Source organism: Triticum dicoccoides, chromosome 6B (assembly GCF_002162155.2).
Source record: "Triticum dicoccoides isolate Atlit2015 ecotype Zavitan chromosome 6B, WEW_v2.0, whole genome shotgun sequence".
Taxonomy (NCBI): domain Eukaryota; kingdom Viridiplantae; phylum Streptophyta; class Magnoliopsida; order Poales; family Poaceae; genus Triticum; species Triticum dicoccoides.
In genome coordinates, this window is record NC_041391.1 from 107,058,844 (window position 1) to 107,070,473 (window position 11,630).

Here is an 11,630-nt window from a genome sequence, read left to right on the forward strand (position 1 = left end):
CTAACCACCTTAGCAAGCTATCGGTTTCCAACACACGTTCATTCTTTCTCTCCATGTTTCGATCTCTAAGTCTCTCAACTACACAACCCCTTTTTCCACTCCTGTTACCAAATGTATTTACCTCACACACCCGCCATTGCACCCCATGCCGAGCTCTCTCTCTCTCTCCCCCCTCTCCCTCTCACCCTCTCGCACTAAATACATGCATTGCCTATCTAGCCCCCCCAACCTCTCGTGCGCATGAACGCATGTTGTATATCTAGGTCACTCCCTCGAGACTGTCTCACTCTTTCTTCCGCACGGCGAGCCACACTCTCTCAATCTCGCTCTCTTTATCTGAGTATCATTTAACCTCGTTTTCTTTCACACACAAATGATATATCTCCCTGTTCGGGCCTTGATCGACACACTCTATACTCTCTCACATAGATTGTCTATCTAGGTCAGTCCATCCAAGCCGCCGCCACTCTTTCAACCTGATGGTGGGCCATGCTCACTCAATCTCTCTCTCTCTCTCTCTCTCTCTCTCTCTGTGTGTGTGTGTGTGTGTGTGTGTGTGTGTCTCGATTTACCTCGCTCTTTCTCGGACAAAAATGATATATCACCATGTTTGAGCCCAATTCGACCTATTCACATTGTATACTCTCTCACGCACATCGTCTATCTAGGTCACTCTCTCCAACCGGTCTCACTCTTTCGATCGCACGACGACCCTATGTGATCGGTTGACCTTGCTTCCTCCCACGCACAAAATATATCTACACGTCTGTGACTGGATCATCTCTCAAGCTCTATCTTACAGCCCTCACCCTTACCAAAAGCTCAATCGGACAATATCTCTCCAGAGCATATATATTTGTTCAATGAATGTCAGACCACACTCACTTTGTCTCTCTATCTATATGTCTCTCGATTGACCTCGCTTTCTCATACCGTATCTTCCACGCATTGAAGCTACTACCTCTCCATCCCTCGCAAAGCCGGAGATATTTACATTGTGAGGGGCACTCCAACCTTGGATTAATTTGTGTAGGCATTTATTCTGGTCCGTTTAGATTATATTTTCGTAGCATTCGGCCCACAACTACTCCAAACGTCGTTGCAACCCACGCAACTCCCCTAGTTGATTTCCCTCTGACTCGGTCATCGCTCTCTCTCGCATGTCCTTTCTCACCTTCAACGTCGCACCATGGTATTATTGAAAAAACTATGTTGTTCTCTTTAATTATTATAAATAAGCAACAAAACAACACACCGATAGTCCACTTGGAATGGAACAAAATTCGACCCACAAATTAAAGTGCTACAAACTACACACCAAGGGGCCCACATGTCATGAAACAAATTTGGACCCATATACAAATAAAAAAATAAAGGACGAGGATCGAATATGCGACCGGGCCTTCAAGCCGCACGTCAATAGGCAACATACGTAGAATAGCAATGTTTGTTATACCCCCTTTGTTCACATAATGTTTTTATATTACCACAGCCTAATTAATGGATAACATGTAATATTATTTTTAGTACTATTCGCCTCACTTACTAGTGGGTTCCATGTGTGCTCTCTCTCTCTCTCTCTCCTCCCCTTCTGCGTTTAGACGCACGGGCAAACAGGAAGAACTCGCGGGCGATGTTGCCATTGACCATATCTGGACGCGTTCACAAGTCACGGCACCAGTTTCACGTACTAGCAGCACTAGTCAGTGTGTACGTGCAATGCACGTTAATTTGGAAGTATATTAAGTGCATGCAGATATTAACTACTAGGATATTATTTGCGTGTTGTCATGTGATTAGCACTATTTTTGGCATGAAATTAACTGCACGCTAAACGTGTTGAGCGCTCGACATTGAAGCAGTCTAGGTCATTGGATGACAAGGAATACATGTGGCTTGATGACGTTTTATATTTAATTTGATACGGCTCTAGGAGAACATTCAATCGATCAAACCATACATTTCGTTCAGTCTGACTCCGACTTTAAATTATACGACGATCTATATAAAATAAACGGAAATGATAAACGTTTGGATTTTAAGCATGGCAATCCGAATGTTTTTCATGGCAAATTAGATTACGCGGCGGCGGCGGGGGCGTCTCGCGGTGGAAAGCGGCTCCTCTGCCGTGCTTTGTGTGTCGTCGGGCCACTGACCGACGGCGACGGCGGCGTCTTGCGTTGTTGTTGGCGTACTCCTGGATGTTGGCCTAGCTTCAAGGAAGGCCAAAATGTTTTGGACTTTGGAGCGAGTCAACTGGCGGGAGGAGGCGACTGGCATTGGTGCAAGGAAGCGGTCGACGGCGGCCATCCATGCCGCTGAGGGGGGCACTGGCACCCGCGAGTGGATAGGCGCCGTCAACGGCGCGGCAGAGACGTTCGTGTGCATGGGCACTGGCATGGGCGCGCACGTCAGTGCACAAGCAGGTGCATGCGCTGGCAGGTGCACGGGCACCGGCACAGGCGTGCACGTAAGTGCACACGCAGGCGCATGCACTACTAGGGAAAATCCTAGCAGTAGCGCGTGTTTTGTGCCCACTAATAGCGCGGGTGGCCGCACTACTAATAAGGTGCTACAGCTATTGCTTAGCAGTAACGCGTGCCAGCACGCGCTACTGCTAGGACAAATAGCTGCAGCGTTTGTTCAGTGCCACGCTACTGCTAAGGTATCTACTTGCAGCGTGTTTTCTTTCCATCGCTACTAGTATTTTTTTAGTGTATTTATGCGCCATCATACAAATATTCGTACAATACCAGCTATTATGAGGTTTACATCATTATGTCCATAACAGTGTATTAAATGAAGGTGGATTAGGTTCAAGTGGAGGCAATATGTGGTGCATGTCAAAAGTATATTACTAATCCAAACTTGATCTAGTTTGGACTAGTAGTACTTTCGATGTGCACCACATGTTGCCTCCACTTGAATCTAATCCGCCAGCACAAGCTATTTAATCATCATCATAGTCATTACCACCAACAGTATTTATTTAATCAGCACTAACACTAGCTAATAATAATCATCATAGTCATTACCCCCCACACTAGCTATTTTATCATCATAGTAATAGTGTAGCACATCATCATCCTCAAACTCATTTCTAGCTAGCTAATCACTCCTGCTGCTCTCTCTTAGGTAAAATAACATAGAACATATATAGCTCTCCTCCTCGATCAAACTGGAGCATGCAGATGAACCTGTCTCCTAATCGTGGGTAGCGCATCTGTTTGCTGCCCCCTACTACTTCTCTGCGCTCCCCCATCACATATTTGGTCCAGTCTTGCACTATTAAGCATCTGTCGCTAATCTTGAATGCACTAAAGTAATCTGTAGGATATCTTGGCCGTAAGCTGATAATACTCATGGTACCTTTAGTCTCGATCCCATAAGTCACAACATTCATCGGGAGTCCCTGTTGAAGAACATCGTACGGTAACATACTTAGCAATGAAGTTTAGCTTCAAAAATAATGTATGGAAAAGATGCACCATTGACAAATAGTAAAAATCTTACCATCCTTCCTAAATAGATGTGACCGTAGTTCATTACGAACACTATTGGTCGCACATTTTCAGTACTAACATTTCTAAATGCAGGAAGAAAATTTGTCTTGACAGTATCAAGATCCTCAAGCCATGAAACATAATGACTGAGCTCCTCGCAGTTGAGTTCAGCCCCAGGACAGTATACGGTCCTGTCTACCAAGCGCTGGACATGTTTGCTTGCACGGAAATAAGCTGACAATACAAATTAGTTGTCAACTATTTTTGAATAAACAATATCAAAGACATAAATATGGTTGAGAAACTTACATAATGGTATAACTGGAGGCATTTGCACATCGACCCAGATGTCGGTATTACCTTCAATATCATCTTTTGGACGAATATCAAAGGTGATAACCATATCAGGCTCAAATGCATAAGTCTTGCATAGTGCTCGCCATGTTTTGCATCCAAAATAGGTGTAGTCGTCTAAATTGTATAACTTTGCATGGAAAATATAACCATGCTCGGTCTTCAAGTAAACTTTCTTTTCCTCCATACTATGACTGAAACCTATCTTATCCAATACAAAAACTCTTGCATGGCAGGGGATACGCTAGTAGAATAATAAAAAAATATAAGTTGAAGCAAATGAAGCAGATGTCATGCTTAATTACGAAAAAAGACTTGTCGTTGTGACTTACTGTATCCACTTCGAAGTTCTCGTCCAGCTTGATGCCGAAGCGCCTATCATCATCTAGGAAGATTCCGTCGCACAGGCTGCGCTCGTCTTTGCAGTATTTGCAAATACCGAAATCCTTCTCGTCGTCAGACATTTCCTATGTTCACAGTTAAAACATTAATTGAAAATCGATCGAAGACAACTACCAAGATACTCAACACACAAATCCGGGGCACTCGATATTTCCTACATATTCTAGCACAAGTCATGCCAAAATTCACGGAAAAATCCGGCATGACCTTTGCTAAAATAGGACATATCGAGCGCCTGAAATTTGCCGGAACGGAAATGAATCAACACTCCAGCAAAACATAGGCCACTTGAAGGTGTAACCTGCAAACATGACCGGCCACTTGGATATTGAGCAACACAAGATATACATTTCAAAATATCTTATAGGACTCAAATTAGCATGCATTCAATAAGCAAAAGTAAATCATCTCATGCATCAGTACATCGTCGAATATTATCACTAATACATCACGAATAGTGTCATACATATAACATCACTAATACAACTAAAACTCTAGCACACGACGGGTATCGGCGCGGGCGGTGGACACCCACAGAGAAGGCACCATCACGGGATCATAGCTCCAGTGAGATCCCCGGAGAACCTGCCAGGTATTGGAGAATGGCCTGTGCTCCAACGCAAACAAGTAGCAATGGACGTGCGCATCCTCCTCACTGACACGGTGACGCACCACCTCCGCGGAGTCCTCGAGCCTCTAGATCATCACTGGCCCACGCGACCGCCACCAAAGAAGGTTCGGGTCAACGACAGGCTGGCTCCTCACCAACCTGCGCCCCCCGGTAGGTAGCGCCTCCCAGTACCACCCCGGCGGAGCCCAGTCCCGGACATGGCCGATCTGGTCAAGCAGGTGTCGTCCTCTGCCGACTCGACGACGAGGATGCGGGATAGGCATCGTCCACGTTGAGGCGGGAAAAATTGCTTTAACTAAAAAATCACCTAATTAGTACCTAGTTCTTACTAACTAGTTCTTACTAACTAAATAGAAGAAGGTCAAATTTTACTCGTTTTATTATGCATTACACTAGTTTTTATTCATCATCTAAGAAAACATCACCTGAGAAAAAATCCCATCCGCATCTGTATCCAATTCATTTCCACCCATAGATGAACCCTAACTATTTGATGCAACTAAAATTTTAAGAACCCTATCTAGGCAGAGGTAGGGGTGGGGGAGGAGCAGGCGTGCTCACCTTGATCGGGTGCCTACGGCGAGAGAGGGGCAGGCGGCGTCGAGGTCGGGCTTGGGGCGGGGCGGCGTCCGGGGCGGCGTTGAGGTCGGGGGCGGCGTCCGGGGCGGCGTTGAGGTCGGGGGAGGGGGCGGCGTTGAATCCGGGGTCGGGGGCGGCGTAGAGGGTGTGCGGAGAGCGCGCGGCGACCGACGGGCGACGGCGGCGGCGAGAGCGGAGGAGTTCGATTTGGGGGAAGTGGCCGTGGGGAAGGACGAACGCGGTGGTTAAGTCAGAAGTAGCAGTAGCGCTTTCCTGAAAGCGCGCTGCTGCTACATTAGCTACAGCGCGTTCTGGGATACGCCCTACTGCTACTACTTTCTCCTTTTTCCCTTTTTCATTTATTTTTCTTCACATTTTTTTTCCTTCACCTTCTTCTATTTCTTTCATTTTCAATTACCTTTCTATTTGCTTTTCATTTAATTTTATATCCTTTAGTAGTAGCGAGTTTAGAGCAAAATGCGCTGCTACAAAGAAAGTAGCAGTAGCGTGGTTCCATATAGATCGCTACTACTATGTGTACCATCTCGGCTAAGCCGTGAGAATTTTAGTAGTAACGTGTATTCACCGAGACGCGCTACTGCTACGACACTATCTGCAGCGCGGTTTCGGCAGGCGCGCTGCTGCTATTTAGCACCAGCGTGCTTTTTTGGCCCTCGCTACTGCTAAAGTTCTATTTATAAGGTTTTCCCTAGTAGTGATGCGCTGGCAGGTGCACGGGCGCGTGAAAGTTGGCGGGGACCTCGTGGAACCCCGTGGCATCAAGCTCGGCGACAATGTGCGGCTCCCAGCCCATCAATGCCACGAGGATGGGCGCTGGCGCAGTCGAGGCGACGGGAGATGGAACGGGAGCGGGGACAGGCGCGGCGTCTTCCCGCAAGGCCAGTTCAAGATCGTCCCAAAGAGCCTTATGTTCTTGAGACTCCGGTTGGGTGTCTTCCTCATGAAACTGGAACACTAAGGGCAGACCATCGTGATGCGGCATGGGGTACATTTAGGTCAGGCTAGTTGGAGGTAGACGATAGGAGAATCGAAGAGGAAGAGAGAGGATTGTAGCGATACCGGGTAGTGCGAGGTTGATTTTAAACTGCGGCGCCGGCGACATTAAAAGTGGGAGCAGTTGGGACGACAGTGGACGGCGGAGCCTGGTCAAAGGGCTCGCCTCCCGGTGAGTCTGCACAGCGGTCTGCTTGCACGCCTCCCTGACAGCCGGCGCAGCGCTCTGCTCGCACGCCTCCTGTCGACTCACACGCTTGCTGGGACGGCACCTGCCGATGAGAAGCAGGGACTCGTGGCGGCACGTAAACACCCATGGTTTCAATAGTGAAAGCGTTCACCTTAACGTGACAGGTCTTTTCCCTCAAAAAAAACATGACAGGTCTTTGTTCCAAAATACCTTGGCTCTTCATTTGTGCAACTTGTCATAAGCAGCTTGTCTCAAATTGAAGAAAAAACTTACGAAGTAATATTTGTGCCATATCACGTGACCATGCTCAGTTTCAAGAATTTATGCTCCCTTTTGGATTTTCTGAAATTTAAGACCCAGGATTCGAAACAATATCATAACCTGCATCATGCAATAAATTTTCAAGCCGTACATCTATCCTATTGTATTTCTTAAGAAAGGATTTGGTCAAACATTTTGCTTAGTTAAACCTCCTTTCCGGTTTATAGGGCTCAATTCAAAAATCTCATCAACCAAGGTAGATGGTGAGTGGTGGAACAATTATTGTAGTTTGCGAAACCACTCAATTAATGCGCTTGTTTTCCTCAAAAATTGTGTTTACGAATGCATTAATTGCAATGCATGCATGCATAAAGTACATGCATTGTTCAATTTTCTCTTAATACTTGCATGTAATGATTTATTGCACCTTGAAATCTGAACATGTGATGGGGAACAACCAAATTGAGACTTATAAAATGGTAAAACTAAAATTGTGAGATAAGCCCTATAAACCGGAAAGGAGGGAGTAAAAGTATAATCCCTCCGTACCAGTGCATTGCCTGATATATTAACTCAAGTACTAGGCATGAACAAATGGGCTCAATTTTGTGCTCATCCTGGTGTAGTAGTAGTAGTACTAGGCAATGCAGTTGACGAGTGACATTGACGAGCGGCGACCGAGGGAATTGAACCGTGCTCGGCATGGTAGGTAACGTTGTCTAGTTACTAAAGCATCCCTCCGTTGTTCATCGGTAGTCATTATGGACCGGGACATGAGGGGAATTTCCTAGGGCTGGAATTCTGGCAGCCAGATATTTCGGCTTGAAACGCTGAGGCTCGATTGGTTGGGGTTGCCTAATGTGCGTACCACGCACGCCACCGAAGGACACGAGCCCGTTTTTTTAGGACCAACACGAGCCAAGGTCTGGCTGGTACGCCGTTGGGTCCTACCATTTGAGAATATGAAAGGAACCTTTTAAATTGCCGAACGAATCTATGTGTATTACAATACCCATATTTTCCTTGCAAATACTAATCTCAACATGGTAATTGATTTATGACGAGTCGTTGAATTAGAGTGAATTTGTGATATAGTGATAGCGTGAAAAAACCAACGGTTGTTGGCTTTGTCCCATAACTTGATTTTATACAGTACTTGCATTGAGTAGAGTAGAGAGAGTGCCTCGTCAACACGTGCATGACCGTTGTCTCACTTACGGGTGGGTCCCAGGTCTACGATCTCAATCTCTCTTCTCTCCATCATCTAACCTTTGCACGGGCACACACGAAGAGCGGCGCTAGCTTGCCGTGGTGTTATTACAACTAAAAAAAGCTTGGAAAATAGAAGAATCGCCTAGAATAAGAGACGTTGTGGCTGGTCGAGACGGAGCTAACCGTGCCACGTTTGCATGATGAAGCTGTGTGGCTAGTGGGGTGTTTTCGATCGACTAGCTGGGTCCCGAGGTCGAACCATAGGTACTACGTCTGATACAGTATATTTTTACACGCACATTTTTCCTCCGTGCCGAGACGTGGCACACCCTACCACGCGGTTTCGGGGTCCTCCCGGGTGGTGCACGCATATATTCTTCCTGACGTGGGACACCCTACCACGCGTTTTCTGGATCCTCCTTGGTTGTAGCGCCGAAGCAAGTAAATGAGTCGTCAAATCATGAAAGACCACCTTTCCCGCCGAGTACATCAGTGAAGCACGGTGGCTAGCTAGTTGGGCTAGTTCGACCGATTAGCTAGGCCGCCGCCACATTTGTTTTTTCACCCCTTTTTTATCTACTTGCCGGCAGGTAAATTTAAATATCCACCGCGGCGTTGCTCTAGTGTTTGGGTGCGGTAGGATTTTAAATTTTTTGATTGACGGGAGCAGGCACGGTAGCAATTAGTCACAATGACTCTGCCTGTAAAAACCCACTGCTCCCTGATGTGAGAAGTCGTCGACTGGTGTTTTACTGTGGTGAAAACCAAAAGATTCCCCGCTCCTCGGCTAGCTCCCTCCGCCTTCTTGTAGATTGCATTGCCTTTCAGCCATTTCGCCCCCTTTGCTTCCTCTCCCCATTGCTTCTACCTGGTGCCATGGCGGCGCAGCAGATCATGGAGTCTGAGGTGAGGCGCCTGACACAGGAGCTCCATGCCAAGGATGCGGAGCTCAGGGCCAAGGATGTGGAGCTCCGTGAGCTCAAGGAAGAGAGGAGTGCCATGCTCCTCTGTTATGTGTGGGAGTTCACGGAGCTTCAAAAGCGGCAAGCGTCCACCACAAAGATGCTCGAGGTGTCGGCGGTGTTGCTGCAGAAAGCGATAGATACGATAGGCCATCAGGGGAGCCGACTGGAGCGCGAGCGGGCTGATCGTGACGAGGTCCAGGATCGCCTCAGCCACTTGGGATGTGTTTGGTTCAGAGGATATCCCTCAGGGGACAGGGATATCCCCTTTTTAAATGGTTGCCACCCGTTTGGTTTGAGGGATAGAAGGGATAAGGATAGCCATTATTCCTAGAATATTCCCTAAAATGGGGGATGTGCGGAGCCACCGAAATATGGCGGGCGAAGCCAGCCACCCTTCTCGTCTCACGCTCAAAGCGTTTTTATCTTGCTCTCGAGCAGAAAAACACTCGAGGAAAAATTATCTTCTCGATTCACCCATGAGCGACCACGCCGGTGAATCATGCAAGTGGATGGTGGAGCCATGAGCGGCGGCGGCGGCCGCGCTGCCACGGTCAGACCCAGATACGCACGCGCCAGCGCCCCACACTGCCAAATAGGAGCGCGCCGCCGGTGACTTACGATGCAGAGTGTCGGCGGCGGCGGCAGCTTCAGTGCATGCCTAGACGCGCTGCAGGCAGCCTAAGGACTCGTGCGAGAGGATACCTTTGGGTACATGATGCCGGTTTTATTCAATCTCGATATGTGTCTCTGTCCTCGATCTGTTTCTGGTGGTCGCAATAGCTTCGATCTGTTCTGGCTGGCGGCACCACCTGCATCAAGAGAAAATGAGGAGAGCAAGTGGTACGAGTAGGAGATTGCTGATGAGTTCAAGCTCTTTTACGCGTTCAACAAGTAAATCTCAATTTGTACGAGGCAAAGATTGTTGTGGTTCTGCACTAGTGTCTTTGATATGGAATTATTTGATTAAAATGATGCTCGGTCATAGCAGGAAATTTTCAGTTATCACCACAACCTATCCATCCCCCAGTCCCTGGAACCAAACACTTAAAATGGCTATCTCTAACCATCCTACCCAACCAAACAGAAAAAAGGGTTATCCCTAGCCAGGTGGTTGGGGATACCCTCAACTACCCAAACTTATCCCCAGAACCAAACACATCCTTGGTGAACCAAGTTGCCATGCACGTGTTGCGGCTGCGTGATGCCTACCGTCGTGCTAGCGCGACGATACCGGCCGTCGGGCTAAACCCGTTCGACCACCCGGTCGACTTCAACGAGCTACGACTTCCTGACCTGGTCTCCTTCTTCACCTATATCTCTGAGGAGCTGAGCCGTCTCCGCGCGATGGTGGGGGCTGAGCTGGACAAGGAGGGGTTGCGCACTGCCATCGCCATTGTCGGGTGAATCCTTTCAGGGCTCCCTCACCGGAATCCATTCGTGCCATTGGACGCCATCTTTGACGAGCTGGCTCCCGTCGACCGGGAGCAGGCTCTACGGGCAGTTGCACCCTGCACCACCAATGTCGTGCGCCTCGAGAAGCAGAGGGACTTCGGTGGTGTTTATGCGCCCTCTGCATGGGCATGTCCATGTCTCGGCGCAACATGACCGTTGGATCAAACTCAGACGATGCAGATCCGTCACTGTAGCACAAAGCGTGTGGGTGTGTTTGGTTGCATTCTCATCTCAATATAGTTGTTTCCTCTTCGTGTATTTTTGTCAACCTACTAGTGTCGACTCATGCACCCTTCATGCACTCTGCCAAACACCCAAAAGTGGGTCGAGAAGGGAACTTTTGCTCCCATCCCGTGCACCCTTCATACACCCTGTCTAACACTATAGTATGTGCTTCATATGGTTCATGTTTCATGGAGTACTGTAGCACCGTACTCTCCGTGGGCTGTGGACCTAGTTCTGTTAACATTGATCTCACCGTTCATTCTCGACCGGACAGTCGAAAAAGCGGTACTATGTTACATATAGGAGTAGTTGACATGCGCACAACACTAGCAACAAGATTGTGTAGTACTGGCGTATGAACCACTGCACATGCCTAGTAGTAGGAGCATTGTGTATGTTCAAGTGGCTACCGTGTTTCGCACTCCTCCGTCGTAACAGTGAAAACGCTTGATGTAATCATTTTTTTCTTCAGAATGAAAAACAGTGGGCACGCTCTACCGTGCGGAACCTCCTCCAGCCATGCACTAAATTACTCACTTTCGCGGACGTGTGGGACAACCAGCACCTGGGTCCACCAGCCATGCACTAAATTACTCCGTAGTAGAGTGACGGTAGACTACCCCGATTGAACCGCCATAGTAATGCCCAATGAGCCGTCAAATCACAAAGCCCCTCCTTTCCAGCAGTAAGTTGGATGGTCGAAGCAACCATCATTTCACTCTTCTCTCTCAGCTTCCTCTCTTGAAGAAAACCCCCACTCACTTTGCTTCTCCCTCATCTCGTTCCTCCTTTCACTCTTCTCTCTCAGCTTCCTCTCTTGGATGGACGCCGGAGCACCGGCC